Below are 8,304 nucleotides of genomic sequence, written 5' to 3'. Positions count from 1 at the left end.
CCTGCTAATAGATGCTTTTCTCTTAGAAAGCATCTATTTCCTTTTGCCCAGAATCAAAAGGAAAGTCCATTTCCTTTCACCCAGAATCAGGTGGCATTACTGGCTTTTGACCACCTCTGCTTTCTTTCCATCCCCCTGGTTTAATACAGAAGTCAAGATTTAGCTAAATGGAGCAAAGTAGTAGAAGGAAGTTTGGTAAATTATATCAAAAATTTTCAAAATCTAGACATTTTGACCCAGTAATTCCAATTTTAGGATATCAACCTAAGGAAATATTTGAACCCATGTCATAGACTATATACAAAGATATTCATAGGAATTTTTATAAAAGCAAAAATTAGAAATAATTTTGAGGTTATTTCTTAAATAAATGTAATGCACCCATATAATTGAATTGTATGTAGCAACTACATTGTAGCTATTTAAAATTATAATGCAGATCTTTAGTTACTGATGTGAAAAAATATTTGCAATATCCTATGAGGAAAAAGACAATCTATAGAACAGCATATTTGATATGATCCCAATATATATTTCATTTGTCCTCTGCAGTATTTGACACTGCTGATCATTTCCTTTCTTGAAACTTTCTTAAGTTTCATGACACCTCTTTCCTCACTCCTAATTTTCTTGCACTCTCTCTGGCTGTCTTCTCAATCTGTTAATCTACGTATTTTGTCATTTCTGAAAGTTGGCTTTTTTCAGATTTCCATATTCCTCTTCTTTTACCTTTTCATTCTGTCCACTCTCCTTGAGAGATTTCACTTTTTATATGAATTTAACAACCATTTAAATGTTAGGAAATTTCAGATCTGAATGTTTAGCTTCAATGGTTTCCCCAAAGTCTAGAACCATTTAGCCAATTGGGCATCACTATTTGATTGTCTTCCAGGATCCTCAAAGTCTGCCTGCCCAAAACAGAACTCATCTTCCCTCCTCCTAAAATTGCTCTGCCCAGTATTCTTAATCTTAGTCATGGCCACCACCTCCATTCAACATCCTAGCAGGCATCCTTGTTTTCTCTCTCTCTTTAACCAAACAAGTCTGTCAATTCTACCATCTGAATAGCTCTCAAACCTGTTTATTTATCTTCACTCCTCTTCCTGATGTTGGATTATCTAATGGCTTCATTGCATGATTAGGGCACTAGCAAAATATGGGGTCCCAGGAAACCCTCAGAAACTCCCACCTTGCTGGCCACAACTGTTGGCTATTTGTCATGTAAGAATTCTACACTCATCTGAGAAAAAGATGAACTTGATAAATGGGCACTGGAAGACTAAGATCTGCCCTGTCCTGTTCCCAAAAAATAATTGATATGTTATAAAAGAGGAAGACACGAAAGCATTAGATGTTCTTCAGAATCTTATTTTGCTTGGTCACGAAAATTTTTACATACATGTGACTTTGTAATATTTTTAATAGACAATAGAGGAAGCCCACCTCTGAGTGTAAGAAAGAAAAAATTGTACTTACACATTTTAACTGTCAATCATCTCAGATATAAAAAAAAGAGAGGCACTTAATTTGCATTCCACCCTCCCCCCCCAGGGGAGGCAGTGATAAGATCATGTCCACCATGTTTAACTGTAAATAGACATCTTTGTATCAGCTATCCCTGTGATAGGTGAGGCATTCATTATTAGAATGGGACAGTTCCAAGAAAGAAATGTCACCAACAGACAACTGAGAAACTAGTATCTAGATAATATCTGATTATGTAATAAAAATGTCAAAGAGAAATGAAAAAACACTTAAAAAAAACCCTTTGACTGATTTTTGCTATTTAATGTTCTGAGTCTTTCAAACCATGTAATTAATTCATACCATAACAAGCAGGAGGCAGTCTCCCCTGATATTTGTTAAATGATTTCTGTAAAACCCCGGGAATCAAAAACAAACAAAAAACCAAGACAAAAACTGGAAGGAATTTAATGTTTGATGTATCAAAAAAAAAGATTATATTCAACTTGATTCAGAACTGAATTTCCTTACAAATATTTTTATGGTTTAATACCATTTTTATTTGAAATATGCGTGGGGGAGGCTTGAAAATGTCATAATCTTTGCAAGATTTGAGTCCTTAATTTGACCCTGTTTTTGACATTTCTTGTTTGAATTCCTTAAAAACTCTAAGCCAGTTTACTATATCAGAGATTTAAAAGGTGTCCATGTTTTATGGTTCATGAGTTCGAGCCCTGCATCTGGCTCTGTGCTGACGGCTCAGAACCTGGAGCCTGCTTCAGATTCTGTCTCCATTTCTCTCTGCCCCTCCCCTGCTCACACTCTCTCTCTCTATCTCTCTCAAAAATAAATAAACATTAAACAAATTTTAAAAAATGGGGATCTCTGTTTTCTCATTCCTGCCTGTTTCAATGTTCTCAATACTGCTGCCACTGTCATCTTTCTAAGGTGCAAATGTCCATGCTTAAAATCCTTCAGTGGCTCCCCATAATTTTCAAGATCATGTCTAAGTCTCGTGTTATGGCATACATGACCTTTAGTGCCCAGGATGCTCTAACTTCTCTAAAGTTTTTTTTACTTTCTCCTCTAGTCTTCTTCCATTTCCTTCCCTCCACCTTGTACCCAACACTCTGGCTCTGGCTGAAGCATCTGCAACTTTTCTAATGTTTTCATCTCTTTTGAACATTGAACTTTTAAAAAAAAAATTGTTAATGTTTATTTATTTTTGAGAGAGAGCAAGACAAAGAGAGAGACAGAGTGTGAGCAGGGGAGGGGCAGAGAGAGAAGGAAACACAGAATCCTAAGCAGGCTCTAGGCTCTGAGCTGTGAGCACAGAGCCTGACACAGGACTCAAACTCACAGACCACAAGATCATGACCTGAGCTGAAATCGGACACTTAACTGACCGAGCTACCCAGGTGCCCCTAATTTGCACATTGAACTTTTACATTGTTCTTATTCATTGTTCTCATTCATTGTTCTTATTCACCTGGCTAACTCCGACTTATATTTCAGTATTCACATCAGATATCATTTTCTCTTGAAAGACTTCTATGACATGCACTTTTTATTTATTTATTTATTTTTTTTTTAATTTTTTTTTTTTTTAACGTTTATTTATTTTTTTGGGACAGAGAGAGACAGAGCATGAACGGGGGAGGGGCAGAGAGAGAGGGAGACACAGAATCAGAAACAGGCTCCAGGCTCTGAGCCATCAGCCCAGAGCCCGACGCGGGGCTCGAACTCACGGACGGCGAGATCGTGACCTGGCTGAAGTCGGACGCTTAACCGACTGCGCCACCCAGGCGCCCCTATGACATGCACTTTTAATTCTATGCCCCAGTATCAGCATTTTTGTGTGAATTGCTCAAGCTCCAATTCCCAAAAGGCAACACAGCAAAGACCAGACAACTATGCATGCAGTGGGTTTTGTTACATAGGAGGGAACCCTGAGCTTGGGGAACCTGAGTCTTTTATAATGGGCAGTAAACATGCCTGCTCTTTGCTCCTGAGGGAGATATTATCTTTATTATACTGGGCAGAAAGCTTGCCTGTCCTTTTGCTCCAGAGAAAGACACAATCTTTCTTTTCCAAAGCTGTTTGTTAGACATACTTCTTAGAAGAGATAGTCTTTAGAAAAGAACAGGCAGTGTCTTGCTCACAAGATAAGCAGAAATGTGAAAGACCCATGGAGTTTCACAACAATATTTTGAAGACAGAGCCAAGATTTATGATGGATTTATGAGGTATTAAGAAAAAGGGAAATAAATATGATTTTCAAATGGTTGGCCTAGGCAACTGGAAAAATGTAGTGCCAACATACTGAGTTAGAATGACTATGGGAGCAGCAGGGCAAGAATTAGAAGTTTGGAGGTGGGGGAAGGTAGCAATCCTATGTCCATCCTCAAAAAAAAAAAAAAAAAGAAGTTTGGTTTTGATCAGGCTAATTAATCAATGAAAAAATTATAATCACAATAATATTTATTGGGTAGTTGTCAAGTTCTGGGCACTGTAATAAACACATCATATATATTTACTTGACCCATATGTTTTTTAAATGTTTTTAATGTTTATTTTTGAGAGAGAGAAACACAGAGTGTGAGCAGGGGAGGGGCAGAGAGAGAAGGAGACTCAGAATCTGAAGGAGGCTCCAGCCTACGAGCTGTCAGCACAGAGACTGATGTGGGGCTCCAACTCACAAACTGTGAGATCATGACCTGAGCCGAAGTCAGGCACTTAACTGAGACACTCCAGTGACCCCTTTTACTTGACCCATTTTAACAGAGCACCCTAAAGGTGCTAGTCACTGTCCCAGGATCTGTAGATACAGTATTGAACAAAACCAGAAAAATTCTTGCCTTCCATTGTGGTGCCTGCATTCTAATGTAGGGCAGTCAGGCTGCTGAGGAGGTTCAACGTGGATGGGAATCATCTCTTTCTGGAGATAGAGATGTCAATCTTGTGAGACAGGATTTTTTATTTGTCCCCACTTTACGGAGGAGGAAACAAGGATAAGAAAACTAATATGCCTAAGGTCACATTTAGTAAGTGTTGGAACAAAGATTCTAACTCATCTGTTTAAAACTAGAGCCTATTTATCTTTTGAATAAGAATGTATCATGAATATTCACTAGTTAAAGTGAATATAATGTCATTTAAGAAGTGTTAAATTAGCCTGTCCAATAAACTGTCCTTAGAATTGCAACATTGAAAATTTAAAAAGAAGTAATGTAAAAATAATGGATCTGGCTATTGCAGTGGAAAAGTTAACTGAATTGCTTTTTCTACTTAATATTGATTTAATTTCACTCTGATATTGGATTTTCTTATATGTCACTACATAAATTACTTTAAATATAATTTCATTATATATTTTTATTACTTTCTTTTGTGGTATAACTTTAAACATTATCCCTTTGAAATAAATTTGAGTTGAGGTGAATTAATAAAAATTAATAAAATATTTAAAAAATTAATAAAAATATTTGTCCAATTCAATGGAATATTAAAAAAGACTTCTAATATATATTAGTAGCTCTTACAGAGTAAGAAGCACTTAAAACTGTGGTCTTGTAATGAGTAATCAACACTTAGGAAGAGCTACTTTTTAATCACTTTTTAATCACAAGAAGTTTCGTGAAAAATATTTCCTGGGGCTATATTCAATGAAATTCTCAAATAATGTGATTGGGACCATAAGAAGCTTTACATTTTAGGCTAAATGTAATATAAAAAAGAGATGGGGCACCTGGGTGGCTTACTTGGTTAAGTGTTCAATTCTTGATCCCAGCCCAGGTCTTTGATCTCAGAGTTTTCACTTCAAGTCCTGTGTCGGGCTCTGTGCTGAGTGTGATGCCTACTTAAAAGAAAAAAAAATTAAAGTTGTTTGTTTTTTTTTTTAAAGAAGAAAGAGAAAAACTGTGCAGATTATTAGTCACACATTTATTCAAACACTCACTCATTCTATAAGGATTATATTATTTACTGAGACTTGGCATTTGTAGGATGTAAGCTTCTAATTACATCTTCATCATCTTTCCCACTAGATTGTAAATTTCACAAGTGTGACAATGTCTCTCTTGGTCACACTGCATCCCTAGCACTCCAGCATGGCACTCCACTCAAATGCTAGATTAATGAAGGAAGGAATAAATGAATTGGTATTTCAATCCATTTGGTGCCCCCAAAACCATAAGAACAAACATCCATAATACAAGTTGAAAGTTTCAGAGGCTATACAAGTATAAAGTAATAAATCCTATGAGACTTGAGAGGTTGGAAAGTTTTTGTTGAGAAAATTGGGCAAGTTTCATAGCACTGGAGCTTGGACTTAAAATAGGCAGATGTCTTAGGTTTGGTTTCCTAGAAAATACAGCCTGAGCCAATGATGAAAATGTTTTCAGATGGAAGGTTCAAATCAAAGGCAGAAAAAGTAAAAAGGGAAATGAGAACATATAGGAACTTGGATTTAAAAAATAACTAGTTGAATTCCACTATAATCTCGATTGTAAAAATCTGGAAAGAGTATTACTCCAGAAAAGCTGGATAAACTAAATAATAATTTTTCTTTAATCCATTTGAGTCACAGGGAAGTCAAGTAGCCTGAAATCTAAGGAAACATGGGCTCCTCCAACGAGAGATGGATGTAAGCATTGACTCACCTGTAGCAAAATAGGGGGTAGGGGAGAAGGTAGGTGCCATACAAGCAGGTAAAAATATTCAGCTAAAAGTTTTAATGATTTGGTGAAGGTCAACTGTGGCTAAGATAGAGCCACAGACACACAGACAGCTTAACACTCACAGGCTCATCTCCATGGCCCTCCACTGGATGCTCACAAAAAAAGATGGATGACAGAGCTGGAGAAAGCTTCCCTTGGAGGTACAAGCATAGAGGAAAAGGAGTGGTCACTTGTCCTCTGGGAAATGAACTCTGAGAAATTTTGGAAATTGGGAAATGAACAAAGCCCTGCTTGGACTCGTTCTGTAGAAAACAGAAGCCTTAAGCCTAACAGGCAACTAACCCTGTTAACTACAGAGTACATGTGAAAAGGTAAAACCACAGGTGGGAGAAGAGTAAATGGAAAACACCCTGTGCTCCTAGAAGTGGAGCAGCAAATGCCCTCCCAAATAAGATCCCCCAGAGACACACTGCAGAGTTTAGCCGCAGAGAGAAGGACAGGTTTGCTGAGGAAAAACCCACTCCTAAGTTCCAGGGCCAGCCTAAGACTGAAACAGGACAGGACAACAGAGAATACTCCTACTCTCTGATCAGACAGGCAAGCAGCAAGTAACAAAAAAGCTGCATTCTGTATCTGGAGGAGAGGCTAGAATGTGGAGGGAGACCACCTCTGAATTGTAAGTCCACAGGAAAGACCAAGATTTGAGGGTGGAATAAAAATATTGAAAAAAACAAAAACCAAAACAGCAGTCTTAGTCAATTCAGACTGCTATAATCAGATATCACTGACTGGGGGACATATTAACCACAGAGATTTATTTTTAAAGGCTGGGAAATCCAAGAGCAAAGTGCCAGCCAGCATGGTCATATCAGGTGAGAGCTCTCTTCCTGGTTCGACCTTTTTGTACTATATCCTCACAGGGTGGAAGAGGTTAGGATTTCTTTGGGATCTCTTTTAATAAAAGCACTAATCCCATCTGGAGAGGTCCACCCTCATGACCTAATCACCCCCAGAAGGCCCCACTTTCTAGTACTGTCACATTAAGTATTAGGATTTCAGCATAAGAACTGTGTGTGTGTGTTGGGGGGTGGGGTACACAAACATTCAGACCATCGGACTAAGGTTTCAAATTTAGTAGCATCAAGTTTTCCAACAGCATTCTCCTTCGGTAGTATTTTCTATAGTTTTCTCTGTAATTTTAGCTGTATATTTATGTAGAATTTTCCACTCACACTATTATTAATTTTTGTCTTTGGGGACTATTTTGTTACTTTTTTTTCAAAACCAAACTTTTGGCTTTACTGTTTCTTCCTAACTGATATTTATTGTGTATATCATAAGTTTTCATTTTTATCTTTATCTCTCTTCCCTTCTACATTTTTGGGTTTCTTCTTTTTTTAAAAAAAACATTCTTTATTTAAAAAATTTTTTTTTACATTTATTTATTTTTGAGAGACAGAGACAGAGCACAAGTGGGAGATGGGCAGAGAAACAAGGAGACACAGAATCCAAAGCAGGCTCCAGGCTCCGAGCTGTCAACACAGAGCCCGACGTGGGTCTTGAACTCACCAACCGTGAGATCATGACCTAAGCCAAAGTCAGCCGCTTAACTGAATGAGCCACCAAAGCGCCCCAATTTTCTTTATTTTTTATTTTATTTTTTTAAATTGTATTTATTTGTTTTGAGAGAGAGAGAGAGCATGAGCAGGGGAGGAGCAGAGAGAGGGAGAGAGAGAATCCCAAGCAGGCTCCATGTTGTCAGCGCAGAGCCTGACACAGAGCCCATGAACCATGAAATCATGACCTGAGCTCCAATCAAGAGTTGGATGCTTAACCAGCTGAGCCACCAGGAACCCCTTTTGAGTTTATTCTTAAGTCTTACTACTTAAAATGGACTGCTAGCATTAATTTCCAGTTTTTAAGTTTCCATTTCCCTCTTAGTATTGCTTTCACTGCATTCCTCAAGTTTTGCTATGAATTATTTTTGTTATCACTCAGTATGCAAAAATTTTTAACTCTGGTATTTCTTTGAGTGAAAGGTATGTTTTTATATTCTCAAACTTATGGATATTTTTTATCTTTTAATTATTAACATCTATTTTTATTGAATCGCAATGAGATCTTTATAATTCCAATGCTTTAAAATTTGTTTAGATTTGCC

Source organism: Puma concolor, chromosome A2 (assembly GCF_028749965.1).
Source record: "Puma concolor isolate L17-30 chromosome A2, mPumCon1.1.hap2, whole genome shotgun sequence".
NCBI lineage: Eukaryota > Metazoa > Chordata > Mammalia > Carnivora > Felidae > Puma > Puma concolor.
This window is presented reverse-complemented; position numbering follows the sequence as displayed.